The 17320-nt window shown below is 49.4% G+C and overlaps 1 protein-coding gene across 4 annotated transcripts in view; it reads right to left on the bottom strand.

Moving 5' to 3' along the window:
• The window catches only part of NUMA1 (nuclear mitotic apparatus protein 1), a 1289555-nt gene that overhangs the window by 1150428 nt on the left and 121807 nt on the right, over positions 1-17320 (bottom strand). The window lies entirely within an intron of this gene.

Genomic DNA, 17320 nt, shown 5'->3' with positions numbered 1-17320 from the left:
TTGTTCTCCAGCATGGGTCTGGCATGGATTCACATGCTCATGAATATTCCCCGTCGTCAGGCTGGGAATCCTCGGTAAAGAAAAAACCAGTATCAGTTTCGGGAATCCTCGGTAAAGAAAAAACCAGTATCAGTTTCGTTTCTGATCTGTCTTTTGTAGTAGTAACCAATCACTGATCTCTGCGTCATACTGACCACAGCCAATGACTGCCCTCTACCTAAGCCCCGCCTCTGGCAGCCATCTTCAGATTTGGTAGCACGTGAAGTGGCAGTATGACCAAGTGAAGAGCCGCAGAGGGGTAGGCGGGAGGGTTCGCTTGTGAATCCATGCCAGACCCATGCTGGAGAACAACAGTTACAGGTAAGTAACTTGTTCCTTCTCCAGCATGGGGTCTGGCATGGATTCACATGCTCATGAATAAAAGAATACATAGCAGTACACACATGCACAACCACGGGAGGTGGCAAAGGCTCAACATTAAGCATTACATCAAACTCAACATTAAGCAATTCTTACCTCCTCACCAGGCTCATCTTAGGCGAACAGGTTGCGCAGCACTGCTTGGCCGACCCTGGACTCCTCCCTGGAATCCCGATCAATGCAGTAGAATTTCGTGAAGGTGTGCGTCGACCTCCACGTAGCAGCCCTGCAGATGTCCAGCAAGGGCACACCAGATAGGAACGCCGTGGTAGCTGCGATCGCTCTGGTGGAATGGGCTCTCGGACGGCCAGGCAGCGGTCGGTTTGCCAACCGATGACCGTACATGATACAGCCGGAGAGCCATCTGGAAATGGAAGCCTTCGAGAGAGCCTTCCCCTGATTGACAGGTCCAAAGTTCACAAAGAGTTGTGACGTCTTCCGAAAACACTTTGTGCGGTCCACGTAGAACTTCAGCGCTCTAGCCACATCCAGCGAGTGCAAAGTCCTTTCAGCCGGCGACGAAGGCGACGGGAAGAAAACAGGCAACACCAAGGGTTCGTTGAGGTGGAAGTCCGACGGCACCTTGGGCATGAAGGAGGGGTGCGTCCTGAGCACTACCCTTGGGCCGGAGCCTTCACCGGCGGGAACCATCTGAACAGTCCCTTCATGAACTCTTTCACCAGACGATGAGACCACAAAGACGTCTGCCCCGTGGTTCTGGTGTATCGGGAGATCGGAGCAAGATGAATCTTGATGGACGCGTGCGCCAGTCCGGCCTTGGCCAGCGTCAGTAGGTACGGCAGTACCTGGAGAGCCGTAATCCGTAGAGGGTTAACCTTCTGTGCGTGGCACCAGACAGAAAACCTCTTCCATTTGTGTCCGTAGCATTTAAGAGTTGAGGACGCCCCGGCCTTTGCAAGAACCTCTCTGTAGTCGGCCGGTATGTCGTATCCTCCAAACTTTAACGCTGCAGGAGCCAGGCCTGCAAGCTCAGCGACTTCGGGTCGTGATGGAGGATGGCGCCTCCTTCCCTGGAGAGAAGATCCACGTCCACTGGCAGCTTGATTGACGGGGACGCTGACAAGTCCAGAAGGTCCGGGAACCATATCTGCCTCGGCCACGCAGGTGCGACGAGTATCATCCTGCACCGTGACCTCTTGAGCTGGTTGATGAGCCTGATCAGCAGCGGCAATGGAGGGAACGCGTATAGAAACAGGCCCTCCCAGGGGAACGAGAAAGCATCGCCCATGCTCCTCGGCTGGGTAAACCTGCTGGCGAACCTCCGGCACTTGGAGTTTGTCGCCGTCGCGAACAGATCGATCTGGGGTGTGCCCCAACGTCGGAAGAGGCGGTCCACTAGATCCTGCCGTAGTTCCCACTCGTGGCACGAGCACAGCTCTCTGCCGAGCGAGTCGGCGATGGTGTTTTTTATTCCTGCCAGGTGAAACTGCACCAGAAACATCCCTTGGGCGACGGCCCAATGCCACAGAACCTGCGCCTCCTTGGACAGGGCTGGGGATCTGGTACCGCCCTGCTTCCTGATGTAGAACATGGTGGTGGTGTTGTCGGTGAAGATCCTCACCACCTTGCCCTTGAGGGACGGAAGAAAGGACCGGAGGGCCCAAAACACTGCACGGAGCTCCAGGACGTTGATCTGGAGGGACTTCTCTGTCGAAAGCCAAAGGCCTCTCGCGTGCAGATTTCCGGTGTGCGCTCCCCACCCTTCCAGGGAGGCATCCGTGGTCACTGTCTCCTGGTGGCCGGGGGTCTGGAAGTCCATGCCCGCCGTCAGATGCGCGCCGGTGCCCCACCACCGGATCGCTCGTCGGAAACTCTCGTCGAGTGATCCTCTCCTCGAAGCTGCCCGTCGTCTGGATCCAGCGTGCGTCCAGGAACTCCTGCAACGGGCGCATCCGGAGCCTGCACAGGCGGATGAGATTGCAAGAAGACATCATTCAAAGGAGGGACTTGATGGACCTCACCCTGGCCGCGTCCGCAACCAGCATCCGCTGCACCTTGCCCAAGACGGCCCTCGTCCTTTCCTCCGACAGAGAAGCCAGAAGCGACACTGTCGAGCTTCGCTCCCAGAAACAGCGCGTCTTGCGCGGGCACCAGGTGGGACTTGGCGTAGTTTATAGAGAATCCCAGGTCCGTGAGAGTTGGACGGTCCTTGCCGTGTGCTCCACGGCGAGCTCCTTCGTCTTCGCCCGGATGAGCCAGTCGTCCAGGTAGGGGTAGACGTGGATCCCCTCTAGGCGCAGCCGCGCCGCCACTGGTGCGAAGCACTTGAACACCCTGGGTGCCGACCTCAATCCGAAGGGAAGGGCTCTGAACTGGTAGTGACGCCCTTGGACCACGAATCTGAGAAACTTTTGGTGTCCCTTTAGGATGGGGATATGGAAGTAGGCATCCTCCAAATCCAACAACGACAGGAAATCGCCCTCCTCCAGTTGACCCAGGATGTGCTGGAGGGTGACCATCCGGAACTTCTGTGCCTTGATGAATTTGTTCAGTCGTCGTAGGTCCAGGATGGGACGCCATCATCCCGTCTTCTTCACGAGGAAGTATCTTGAGTAAACTCCGGAGCCCCGAAGCCTCTTTGGGACAAGCTCGATGGCGCCTTTCCTGAGCATCGCCCTTACCTCCAAGTGAAGTTGAGGGACGTGATGTTCCTTCCTGGCCACAGGGGGGACGCGCGGGCACCTCCTTAGAAACTCGAGCGCGTGACCCTGAGCCAGGGCATCCAGCACCCAACGGTCGGTGGAGATGGACTCCCACGCGCTGACAAAGCTCGCCAGCCGGCCTCCCACCGGGGTGCTTCGGTGGGGGCCCGACCCCATGGCCGTTTCAGTCCCGCTTCGACGAGGCTTTGCCGCCTTGTCCTCCTTGGCGACGACGGCGGGGTCCGCCTGACTTTCCTCGTCCCCTGTAAGCTTCCTGTGACGACGAACGGGCCGCTTGACGGTAGGTGGAAAATCCGCCGCTGGAACCTTAGGAGGCACCCTGTTTGCCTCCGCCGCTCCGAAAGGGCGGCCGCCGTTGCTGGAGAACCCCAAGAGCCCGGGCCGTCTCCGTGTCCGCCTTGATGGCTTGAAGGGAATAGTCCACTGGGTTTTCCCAAACAGGTTGTTCCCGTCGAACGGCATGTCCAAGACTCTGGTCTGCACGTCCTGACGGAAGTCAGTAGCCTTGACCCATCCACGCCGCCTAAGGCACACTACGTTGCCCAACTGGCGAAATCCAGTGTCAGCGATGTCCGTCGCAATCGTAATGGCGTGGTCCGACGCCACCTCTCCCTCCTGCAAGATCTCTAGGGCTTCCGCCCTCTTGTCGTCTGGTAGGAAGTCCAGCAGGGGGGCCAGTTTGTACCACAACTCCCTGTCGTAGCGGGCTACGATAGCCAAGGCGTTGGCCGCCTTAATAGTCGTCGCTGCCGATGAGATGGCACTGCGTCCCATTGTGTCTAATTTCTTTCCCTCGCCGTCCGGCGGGGAGGTTGACCTAGAGGCAGTGCCCCCGCCCCCCCCCCCCCCGCTCTCTTCCTGGCCGCCGCGGAGACGACCGAGTCCGGGGTCGGCTGTGCCCGAAGGCACAAGGGGGCCGCGTCCGGGACCCGATACTTCTTCTCGTACCGATCCCTTCTAGCCGGCGTTGTGGATGGGTTCTTGAGGAGGGCGAGGCCCTCATCCCAAATATCGTCTAGTAGAGGTACAGCGAGGACCGTCTTCCTCTTGGTCTCGCGCCGTTGATAAAAGGAAACCTTGCTTCTTCTCTTTCGGGCAGAGCTGGAAAAGCTTGGATGCCCTGGCGATCATGGAGTGAAACGATACGATCTCGTCGGGCGAGGGAGCCCGGGTGGGAGGTGACGGGAGATCCTCGTCGTAAAACTCGCCGTCTGTACCCGTCGCGGCCGTGTCAGTCCCCGTATCATCCCTACATGTCGTGGATGGGGAGGAGGGCTGAGCAGGGCGCGATGGCTGAAAAGGAGGCGAGGATGAATCCTTCTTCTCTTAGGAAGAGGGCTCCCAGAAGGGCCTGGCTCCGGGTCCCCCGTCGGGAGCGGTTCCTCCGTTGGTGGCAACGGCAGTCTCGTCCTTATCTCCGAGCATAAGGACTGTATAGCCAACAAAATGGCCGCCGAGTTGTCTTGCGGCACTGGTTGAGGGAGTTCCGACGGGCGATCAGGAGCCCCGTCGACATCCTGGACGTCCTCGTCGTCTTCCACGTCGGGGTCCCTCCCGACAAGATGGCCTTCTTCCACGCCAGAGCGCTGGCCTAAGACTTCGATCAGCTCCTCCTCAGAGGTTGAGGCCGAGTCCACGACGACCTCCTGCCCCCCCCTTTTTCTTCTCCGTCGGAGGTTTCACGGGGGTCCTGTCGATGGGCATGAAAGAGGACTCCCTCCGGGGCCCAGAATCTCCCTGCCACCGCGAGGTCGCCACCACTGGTGTAGCCTCCACAGGCTGAGCCAGGGCCGCCGCGACTGTCTCGATAGAGGCCTTGGCCGGATGGATCAAGGCTTTCACCACCCTAGGTGCGCTCACCGCCTTCTCCTTGGGGGGAGGGTCACCACCTCGCTCCCCCTCCGATGGGGCCTTAGGGCACGACCAGGGTCTCTCCAGGAGTTTCGGCGGGTGCTCGGCCTTCCTCTTACCGGAGCCAGATCGTTGGCTCGTGGTTGATGGCGCCGGGGAGGGTGCGCCCTGCCTGGCGCCCGTAGAGCCCGACCGTTCGGCGCTCCCGGTGCCAGCGGACTCGCGGTGCTTGGCCTTCTGTTGGACCCGTCGCCGGGGCGCCCTCAAAGGTCTTAGAAGGCCGCTCGAACTTCTTCTCGCCTGACGGGCTCTTACCTTCCAGCCAGTTGGCGAGACGCTGATGGCGGTCCTTCATGATCCGCTCCGACATATTGCCGCAAAACGCACAGTCCTTCTCCACGTGCGTCTTGTCCTCATGTAGGCAGTAGAGGCAAAGGGAGTGTTCGTCCTCCTTAAAGACATTCTGAAGCTGGCATCCATGGCAGACCCTGAACAGCTTTCCGGAGTCGTGCTTCCCTTCTCTCCTGGGCCATGCTCGAGGAGGGCCTGAGAAACTTCTGGAATCCTCCAAAAGCGTGCTCGACGCAATCTTCACCCTTGAGGGTCGTAGAAGAATCCGAAACGGGTCCCCGTTGATTGGATAAGGAATCGGTGGAGCTTGAGGCTCTTTTGACCGAAAAAAGAGCAATTTTTATAAGAAAAAACGTGAAAAAAAAGCACTAACGCTCGAGAGCAATAGCACGAGGATCCCAACACTTGAACGTGCGGTAAAAATCTGAAGATGGCTGCCAGAGGCGGGGCTTCGGTAGAGGGCAGTCATTGGCTGTGGTCAGTATGACGCAGAGATCAGTGATTGGTTACTACTACGAAAGACAGATCAGAAACAAAACTGATACTGATTTTTTCTTTACCGAGGATTCTCAGCCTGACGACGGGGAATATTCATGAGCATGTGAATCCATGCCAGACCCCATGCTGGAGAATTATCAGGACATTCTTTCCCAGTACATAGGGCAAGAAGGCCTTCAGCGCTAGTCTGATTGCTGTCAGCTCCAAAAGGTTGATGTGTAGTTTAGACTCTGATGGAGACAAACGACCACTGATTGTCAGTTTGTTGGTGTGGGCTTCCCGCCCCACCCCCCATGAATCAGCCGTTCTCTCCGGCCATGGCTGCCAAAAGAATTCTCCCTTGATAATGTTGTCCTTGCGGGCCCACTTGAGAAGGTCTTGAGCAACCCTGCTAGGAACTTGCAGTTGGTCTGACATATTCCCTGAGAATTGGGATCGCTGGGTCCTAAGAGCACATTGAAGGGATCTCAATCCGGCCTCTGGCACCAGAAAAATGCAGGATGCCATAAGGCCAGGCAACCTCATAACATCGAAGGCCGGCAGATGCTGGGCATTCTGGAATTTTGCTACCATCTGCTGAACGTGTCGGGTTCTCGTCTCAGGAGACAAGGCATTCCCTGAGGAAGTATCCAAGACTGCTCCAATGAATTGGAGCAGTTGGACTGGGGTCATTTGGGACTTTTTGTAGTAATTGAGGGAGAAGCCCAGTCTGTGGATGTTCCTGGGTTTGTTCGGGTGAACAAGCCCTGATCAGCCAATCGTCTAGGTAAGGGTAAATGTGAACCCCCCCCTCTCCCGGAACTCACGGACACTACCGCCATTAACTTGGTGAAAACCCTCAGGGCGGAGGTCAACCCGAATGGAAGAACGCGAAACTGATGAGAACTGCAAACAGTGAACCTCAGGTACTCTGTGCTTGAGATGGATTTGCACATGAAAGTAAGCATCCTGAAGATCCAATGATACCAACCAGTCTTGGAGTTGGAGAGCCTGAAGGATCTGAGAAACGGTAACCATCTTGAACTTGTCCGTCCTGAGGAACTTGTTAAAGTTTCCTAAGTCCAAGATGGGTCTCAATCCTCCGTCCTTCTTGGGAATGAGAAACTAGGGGGGAACACCAACCCTTATTCCTCTCCGCTACAGGTACATGTTCTATTGCATCTTTCTCTAGCAGGGTTAAAATTTCCTGCACAAGGAGCAGATCTGGAATTTTGACTGAGTTGGTTCCCGGTGGATGATCTAAAGGTCTTTTATTTTAAAAAAGGAAGGCAGTAACCTTGGGCTACTGTTTCCAGTGTCCAAGCCTCTCCGTAATGCCCAGTCATTTGTTCGGATGCTGAGAGATTCTGCCTCCCACCAGGGTCTTGTGGGTCAAGGCCACAGAGTGGCTTAGAGTCGGCTGCAGCAACGGCTGATGGTAAAGATGGTGCTGCTGAGACTGATTTAGCACCCCTTCCCCGTTCACCACGAGGGAATCCTCTTTGCCCCCTTTGTCCGGCCTGTCCTCTTACTCTACCAACTGAGGAACAGAAGCGAACCCAGGAAGATGAGCCAGAGTAGGGGTGTTGAGGTTGTCGAATGGAGGCGCTAAGGGACTTAGCCGCCGCCTTTGAGGTCTGCAGCTTCTCCAGACTCAACCACCTTGCTGCCGAACAACCTCGAGCCGTTGAAGGGAAAATTGAGCAGTTTGGCCTGCACATCCGGTGCAAACCCAGACTTTCTCAACCACGCAAACCTACACAGTACCGTGCTTGCAGCCATGGATCTGCTGATTGTAGAAATTCTCCCATGGCCTCCTTACCATCCGTAACTAAAATTCAAGAAGCCGTCCCTTTCCTCGCCTTCTGGAATGTGATCAGACGCCATGGCAACACAGTCCCACAGGGTATTAAAAAATCTAGCTAAGGTAAATGCAACGTTAGTAGACTTCAAGGCCATGCTGCCTGAGAAGACCTTGCGAGCCCATGCATCAACTTTGTCATCTCTATCCGTGGGGGATAGAGGGAAAGGCAGACTGCTTAGTTCAAGTGGCAGCCGACCTACTACGCTCTCTGGCGTAGGATGTTTGTTGAGATAGTCTGGATCCCCGCTAGAGGGTCTATACTTCGTAGAGAAATTCCTGATCACCGCAGGCCCAGATTCTGGAGCTTCCCAATTGGCCACAACAGATTGAAAATACAACTTCAATACATTCGATTGAAAGTTACACATTTCTCATTATAGATGGGAACTCTATATACCTTGAAGACTTACCTTGCATCTGCTCCTGATGAAGGAAAACCCCCAAAGCATGTTGAGTTTTACTTTGTATTAAATTAGAAAAAACATTCATGTATGTGTTTTTTTCATCATTCATTGCAAGAAGGGTGACTTTGGACTTTGTAACCTTATTACCATTATGGAATGAACAGAAATCTTGGTTGGTTTTCGATCTTTGTTGGTGAGGAATCACAAATTCTGTCCATTGCTATTGGACACCGTTTGGTTTTCTAGTTTGTGCTGTTCCCAGGAAAACGCACTAAGATATACTGCAGTATTGCACAGTATTCTACAGTGCCTTTACCACTGCATCCTCACCAACAAAGGCCGATTTGTCTTTTGTAAAGTGGTTTGTATGATCAGGTGTGATCCCACCTTGATATTTTATCAGATTGTTCCTCATCTTGTACACTAAGAAGCTTTTTTTGGACTTACTCCAAATCTCCTTTCAGCCATCTTCTATTTGTGTACAGGTCTTTTTAGAGACTGTGTATGCAGGGAGGCCCTTTTCAATGGGAGACATTAGGCAGCAATAAATATATTTGATAACAGACCTTTAGTGGAGGATATGAATAAAATATTTTTGAAGTTTTTGAGGAGGAGGGCATCCCCCTCTTTTTGATGCAGTGCCCAGCATCGAAGGTGAAAATTGAGGCAGCCCTCCTCACTTAACCCAAACATTGCCTTAAAAGCCTCAATTTTGTTCATATTTTTAAAGAAGGGGACAAAGTCTTTTCACACACGCCTTCCAGCAACATCTGAAGTTCGTGTTTCATATGCCAGTGCGGATTCTGAAACAGAGTGGCAGAGCACAGAAATGTTGGGAGACACCACCTTCTTTCAAAGCACCATCCCAAACGTGGTCAAGTTTACAAATCGGGGAGAGCCCATACATTGGTCTAGCTCTTTTTGTGATGCATAGCATATCCTAAGTGCTGGCTTACTAGATCACCCTTAACGATGGGCTTCCCAGATTTAAGAGAGAATTGGTTGAGACCATCATTAAACTTGTAGTTTGTGCTGATTGATAATACTTAAAACAGAGTAATACAAGCAGAAGATACAACTGTATTAACTCAAACTGTTGGATAAACGCCTCACTAACCCTACCCTGATGAGGATTTCCCTTCCTAAAATAAACTAAAGGAAACACTAACAAACAGTTCCAGTCCCTCACACTTAAATATGCACCAACTTAAGGTAATATATGGCAGTTCAACAACAAATATAACAGTTAAATTCACATCATACCAATTATTTCTCCTAATCCGGGCAAATTTCCCTTCCCCAGACTGAGGCAGGATTTTGTTCAACAGTTCCAAAAAGGTTAAGGAAATCCTGTATCGTAATAAAGTTTCAGTTCTCCTTTGGTTCCAACTTGATAAAACAAAGTTCCAAATTGTGTTCAACTAACAATTCACAAGTGTTTGACAAGGTTTCCTCTTTGACTTGTGACAAGGATCTTGTAACAACTTTTCCTTAGTACATATTTCTTTATTCCCTTGGTTTCAACAAAAAGATTGTTCACGATAATTCTGCTCCAGTTCACAAAACCACTTGTTTCACAATATTAATGTTTCTGCAGCAGTTCATAGAACACCTGCTTCAAATGATATTAATTTTCAGGATGATTCTGCATTAATCCACAATACACTTTATTGGGCATTCAACTTCTCCAAGATTCATATTTCAATGGCTTTCACCTGGTCCACTCACCTGCCAGGCGTATTAGAACAAAGCTTTCTGTTATGGTGTACTTTCCTGCCAGGTCAGAATAAACTACTACTTGTAAGTACTTTTGTGGTAAAGGATAAACTTAAACCGGTTAGCAATGTCTTCTGCTCTACAAAAAATATAAGCAACTCTTCAAGGAAAACAAGAACCACACTGAAGCTCGTCATTACATCAGTGTGATTGCCACACTCTGCAAGTTATGCTCCACTCCCTCTGAATCTCTTCTTGCAGAAGGGCAGCCTTCTTGCCACTCTTTTTTCCTTTTCGCATTTAATCAACTGTTGACAAGGATTCTGCTTCACATTCACACTTCTTTAGCAATGTGGGTTTAAGCTGTTTTCTCTCAGAATCTCTTTTCCATTCTGCCATACGAGTCTCTTTAAATCAGAGAATTAACCTGCTTTACATTAGTTCGGAAAATTCAAAAGACGTCCCGTTTACCATTACAGTTCACAATTCTAAAGGTTAGATTACCTGGACTGGGATTGCAGGCAGTTGGAGCGCTCCGGAGTCACAATGTAACTGAACTCACCAGGTCTGGCATGCGCATCTGCCTCGCTGCCGCCAGGTCTTCTGATTTGGTTTCCCGTCGCGGCCCGGCAACCTCTTCCTTGCGGCTTCCCGCAGGCCAGGTCTGCCAATATCAGAGGTCTAATGGCTCCCACAGCTATCCGGGGCTTGTTTGAAAGTGGGGAAAAAGAAAAAACTGCTAAATGGTGCACTTTCCACTGCAAAACCTCTGCAGCTGAAAACTCTAGCATAGGAGACACTCTTAAGACTGGCATTTAATTTCCACACCTCTGTGGTCCCGGCGTCACCACTCACAGTAAGTTTCTGCTTCCACGTGGAGATAGGGAAATTAACCCCGCATTCTGCTATTACTCTGCTTCTCCTTTTCTATGGCCTGCACCCGAGGAGGGTTTTTATGGCTGCCAAGTCTCCCTCAGATGTGGTCATTATCCCAAATTGACTGCAACTTGCAGTCTTGGGCCTCTGCACTCTTCTTCGTCCCAGTATTTTGGGAATTGAGGGACTTCAAGTCCACAACGTCAAATTTAGCTTTTTCAATTAATTATTACCAAATTCATTAGTCTCCTTGTGATTCTCTTTAAGAGATTATGTATAAAGAGTCCATGACATATTTGGTTTTTACAGAAGAATGGGGGTTTCTCGAGGATTAAATTAGTAACATTTAAAAACTCCCTCATTTCTCGGGGACTACGAGCTTTAATTTCTGTAAATGTGAAACATTTAAAGGGTTTGTTTACTCCCAATACATGATAATTTGTCTACACTACCATTCTGACAGTTTGAGAGCATAAAAACCGACAGCAAGCCATTACATATTCTGGCACCAAGTATATTGAGGCCCAATACTGCGTCTCGTCCCACAAAGTCCTCCTGTCCCCCTGGGGCCCTTCTCTTTCGAGATGATCCTCCCAGCTAATAACATCCCCAGGGTCAGAAAGTGTCTGCCTGTCCATGGCCACCTGTGAGGAGACTATAGGTAGGGTTTTTGTGAGGACTACGTAGAAGTCATCACACAGGCCAGACCCACTATCTGCCCAAGTCTAAACAGGATGATGCAAAAGAAGCAACGTACCAAGCCCTTCCATATAAAGAAGCCCAAATGTTAATTGCAACTATGCTGGGAGAGTACAGGACTGAAATCAAGAGGGATTTAATATAGATGGTATGTCACTATCCTTCCGAAACAGGAAACGTCCAGATCCTGCCAAGAGTGGAGGTAATTTCGAATGAAAGCAAGAGTCCTCTGGCAATTTGTGAACAGAAGATTGCACGGGCAACGCGCTGGTCTTGGAAGCAAGATCATGCAGAGCAACAGAGGTTTGAATCGCAGATCCGCGCTTAGAAACCCAACTCTGGTATGGTATTAGGCAAGATATAAAAAAAAGCGATTAAATAAATACATTTGCATCGACAAAGCAGAATTATTGGGGGTGAGAACAGGGAGTCTATTTAATACTAGTTTTAGCCCAACAGTAGCTCTCTCAAAATTAACTCATGGTAGCAGCATAGACCTAAATTAACTAAGGCGAATGTAGTCTGCAAATAACCCCATTTCATCAGATATACCTTTTTATCGGATGCCCGTGATACAGTCTTCTAGCCGGACCTTGCGCATCAGACTATCCACTGCCATTGCAAATGAAAGCAGCAACAGTAGGCAGCCTTGCCTTGTCCCCCTAGAAAGGCTGAGAGAATCAGACTAAACCCAGCCAAGGCCACCCTTACAGTCGGGAGACGAATAGGGCCTAGTATGAAATTATCACCTAGTTCAAATGTTCTTAGAACTGCTCTGATAAAAGGTCACTACGCAGTCAATATCCTTCTGCATTAAAGGATAAGAGCTCCACCAGTGTACAGTGTTACTGTTGATGACAATAAGGTCTACAACCTTTCTGGTTGTATCAAAAGAAAGTTGCTTGCCGCCCCCTTACAAATTGAGACAGGCCAGCCCCTATGATCTTGAGCAACATAGCCTGGGGAGGTGCTTCCAAGCAACAATTCAATCCTTCCCTCCCAGTATTGTATAGAAAAGAAACATCAAGGTGTGGCAAGTACCAGCAAATCAAAAAACGAGAAAGAAAAAAAGAAATCAACAAAAGAAATCTAAGACTAAGCAAGACTGGGGCGGCTGCAGGGAGAGAACATTGAAAAGTCATTATGTAATTAACAGGGCATGACTTGAGAGAGTATCCCCAGTACTTTGCTAAAAACACTAACACTTACATCTTCAGCATTCACTTAGACATTTACTTCTTATCTGTACTTCCCCTGCATTTTCACATTGTCAAAGTGGCAAAGAATATGGTTGGATTAGCTGCTAGGATACAGTTGGGGCCAAGGAGAGGTTAGAGAGAAGATTATGGGTTAGAAAAGAAGGGAGATAGGAGGGTCTGCCCTGTAATGATGAAATTAATGTTTATAGACGTGAAAGACTGAAGGAACGAGGTAAATATGATGAAGAGAAGACATGCATCCCCAGAGACAATGTGACGAGATTGTCCACAGTCCTTTTTCAGGATTCCAACCCTTGGAAGGTGCTTACAAGTCTATGCAGATTGTGGATACCGCTGCCTTACATCAGGTGCAGCAAATGTATTACACCTGCAATGCAAACAGCATCCCAAAGGGAAACTTGCTTCACGTCCGCTTGCCTGAGGGTTCATCACTGGTATGAATTACTTTCTTTTTGCAGTGCCAGGGCTGAAATAGAAAATGACCAATGATTGGCCCAGATATGAAATGGTACCCATTTCTCATGATACTATGCATAGGCTTATAGTGTACCCATGAAGCTTCATTATAACATTTCTAAGTAAGGTACATCCTCCTCTGTGCAGTGGTCCCACAGTGGATGCGCTATTTTGCCAGTTCAACTGGAACCATGTCTGGAAAATTAGTATCAAACATTTGCAATGCTCCTCCTTGAAAATCCACTCTTTCCGTTACAAAGCAAGACCTTGGATTCAGGTTCTCCCTTGGCGGACAGTTTGCAAGGTCTTGATTAATTTTCCTCCACATGTTAACTTGCTCGTTTCAGATTAGTCAGGAACCTGGGCAGATCCATAGTGGCAGTTTTAGATTTTACCTTGAAGGCCTTCACAAGGTCTTACTTTAATGAGGACAGGCAATCCAGACGATCCTTCTAGACAAGTGCTGAGGACAAGTACTTGTTTTTTTCATTACGGTTGTCTGGGGTGGACCTGTCCCCTTAGCTGCTTCCAGGATTTTCTCTTTGGTGGCAACCAACCAGAGGGAGGTTGGACCCTTTCCTTACGCCGACATTTAAGAGCAATGCAAACACTTGCGCAAAAAAACAGAGCAGATAGAATTGCAGCCTGACCAGTCAATAAGGATGACTCCGATCCACTGACATCAGATGTCTCAGACACCACCAGATCAGACATCTCAGGGAGGAGCATCAATCCTATATTCTTAGAATGCTTACAACAGCTTTTTCCCCCCTCCTTCAGCAGGTGGTGGGGTAATCGTATAAACAGTAAATATGCACTCATTTCATGTGTTTAGAACAGGGTGGGCAGCAGGGACTCAGACCAAATCCTCATACTCCGCCATAGCACAGATCTCTTCCCTGGACACAGTCATTGTGTGTGTTAGACATGAACTTTCCTATGGTACTTTGAGTATATGCACAATGCAAGCACACCATTTGGGAGAGCAGCCCCAGCACAGCAGGTCTTTGGTAACTTCAAGTGAGCCCCAAACAAGAATCCTATGCACTAAGACAATTAAGGTCTCAGCTCAGCCGGATACTGGGTACCAGTGCGAAGCTAGCCACACAATTGCTCCTTAATCTCTAGTAGGGTACAGGGCTACCCAGGCTGGGGAGCTGGGCATTTTTTGGATGTGGGTCTTTCAGCTCCATCACCACTTCACACCCACCCGTTAAAAGGAGAAGCTGCAGCCACTCTACACCTAAGGCGCAGCAGCACCACAGGCTTGGATGCATACACAGATTCCTCTGCCCCTCTCCAAATAAAGGGGTGGGCACAGCAGGCAGCAAAAATTAGGGGGTCCCGGCCTCAGTCATCAAATGGTGAATGCTGCTCACCTTACCTAGCGCGCTGCAAGATTTCATCAGATGCGGAAGGCCATCTTTTAGCTGTCACAGGGCCCTGCAGCTGGGATCTTCTACACTGCCTCCTGGATGCGCAATGCTGTCTTATGTGAACTCACCAGGTGGCTTGTCTCCTCATCCTCCTTTCTTGGGAAATATAGACGAATAAACGGGATCCAGCAGCAATGTGTGTCAGCAAAGTAACTAGGTTGACCTTCGCAAGTGCTTGGTTGTCGAGGTTAGAGATACTGAATTGTTCCCAACAGGGAAGAATGTGGAATTGGCAGGGCTCAAAATATGCACTAGCCATTGGCTAGTGATAATTTGAGTCTTGGCGAATAAGAAATGGTGTGCTAGGTGTATGTCTAGAATTGAGAAGGAGAGTGACTTTATTTCTGGCTAGTTAGTAACTTGCAACCCGAGATGTTTACCCCTGAAAGTGATCAGATCATACGTTCACAACTCAAACAGTAACCCGGCAGCACCCTCATTGGGGGGATAAGCGTATGGAAAACCTTAAAATACAGCTCTACCCCATACAGCCAAGAGATGGCAAGGGTTTGGACAAAGGATTGAAAATGAGAGGACGGTAAAGGCTTTAAATCAATTAACGAAGAGCTGTTGAAGAAACAGAACAGTGATTATTTTAGCAGTGGGAGCTTTGAAGTACAGATCATCAGTCCAGAATGACCTCAAGATGGCAGGCAGAGATACAAAACATTGTATGCACCCAAAAAGAAAAGTGCAGGAGCCATGGCGGCACCAAAGTGGGGATTCTGGGGCAGAAAGGTGTGCAAACTTTGAATTTGTTTATAGGGTTCAGTGTAGAGGCGTGACATCCTGTTGAATGACAGTCATGTGTGTGCTCAGCCCTATAGATAAGGGGTGTATCTGCCACTTTTTCTCCATAAAAATAGGAAAATGCTCCCAAAAAATGTATAAAGGGAGAAACGATACTCCAACAAAAATAGGAAACGGACCCGAAGAACCTTGTCCCCCTGCTTTAACGGACAGTGATGCATGGATATTTTTAGCGCAGTAGTGCATGTAGTACACACTACAATCCAAAATTACCCTAAAAAAAGCCTTGCTCCCCATCAGCGAAATTCCCAGTACGCCCACACCCACGACTACTCCCAATCTTAGCTTAACACCTTTCAAATTCACTAAAGTCTCTACTCGTGAAACTGAAAAAATCATTGCCTCACTAAAACCCTCAAACTGCAAAGGTGATTACTGCCCAGCCCAGATAATTAAGAATGCCGCCAGAGACCTAGCCCCCTTCATCACCAAACTTATCAACACCTCTAGCACAGTCCCAAGCAGTTTAAAAGAGTCCCGGGTTCTCCCCCTGCTAAAAAAACAAACCCTGGACCCCTCCGTCCCCACCAACTATAGGCCCATCACCACGGTCCACTTCCTCCTGAAGATAATCGACAGAGTGGCCCATCTCCAAATTCAAAATACCTGGAGACTAACCAACTCCTTGACACTCGTCAATCTGGCTTCAGACCTCAGCACGGCACTGAGACCACACTTATAGATCTCAAAGCCCAAATTGAGAAACTTAACGACAAAGGAAACACAGCTATGCTACTCCTCCTTGACCTGTCGGCGGCCTTTGACCTAGTGGACCACACAGTACTCTGCACCACCTAGCGTCAGCCGCCCACTTCTCAAGTGAAACTATAGCCTGGGTTCAATCCTTTCTCAACAATAGAAGTATGCGAGTCTTCTCCACCTTAGACTCTGCAGACCCTATCCAGACAACATGTGGAGTCCCACAGGGCTCCTGTGTCTCGCCAACGATGTACAATATCTTTACTAAACTTCTATTCGACAAATTGGACAGACTGGGTGTCACATACACAAATTATGCAGACACCCAGATCCTCATCCCCCTTTCGGGCAATTTCGCTACGGATACAGCTTTAGTAAATAAAATGTACACCCTCATTCAGGCATGGATGACAACCCATGGCCTCTGCCTGAATGACGAAAAAACAGATCCTCATTCTAGGCTCACCTAATAACTTTAAAAAACTCTATTCCAACTACAGTTCCTTCAATATCAACGGCAACATAATCCCCGTCACCAAAGAGGTGAAGACCCTTGGTTTCTACTTGGACTCCACCTTGTCTTTAAAGAAAAAAGGGAACTCCCTGGCCTCATCCACTGCCTACACTGGCAAACTCATTAAAGCATGCAGACCCTTCCTCTCACCAGCTAGCTGGATTATCCTAGCCAATGCACTGATCCTCTCAAAACTGGATTACTGCAACGCACTTTATGCAGGCGCTAACAAATACATCAATAAACTCCAAACCCTGCAAAATAACGCGCTCAGAATGGCCTTGAACCTCCCAGTCAGAGCACATTTCAAATGCGCGCAGAAACTACAATTGGCTAAAAATCAGCGATAGGATCACCTTCAAAATTGTCACACTAGCATTCAAATGCCTGAACAATGCTGCCCCCCCATACCTCAGGGACAGAATAAGAAAAACCTCTTCACGACCAACCAGAACAGCCAACTCTTTCTGCCTCCAAACCCCAAGTTCTGACAAAAAAAACAGGAGGCAATAGCTTCCCCGTGCAAGCAGCTCAGTACTGGAATGCCCTACCAGTTGAACTAAGACGGGATCAGTCCTACAACAGCTTCAGGCACCATACCCGCACCTAGCTCAGTCGCAATGACCTTTGAAACGAGAGCTTGTGTATTGTGTACTGATACCATACGCACCTCTCCACTCTATCATGTAAAACGTACATAATGCATCTCCTGTTTATAATATGTACCTATATGTAAAGTAAAGATTGTATATAATGTAACTACTGTATATAACATAATACCAACATGTGTAAACACTGTAACCAAGTTCTAAGTATTCTCGTTACTCTTTGCGGCCAGCTACC

The sequence above is a fragment of the Ambystoma mexicanum genome, chromosome 7q (assembly GCF_040938575.1).
Source record: "Ambystoma mexicanum isolate Mex_15411 chromosome 7q, UKY_AmexF1_1, whole genome shotgun sequence".
NCBI classification, from domain to species: domain Eukaryota; kingdom Metazoa; phylum Chordata; class Amphibia; order Caudata; family Ambystomatidae; genus Ambystoma; species Ambystoma mexicanum.
Note: the sequence above shows the minus strand (reverse complement) of the source record. Positions and strands in the feature narration are given on the sequence as shown.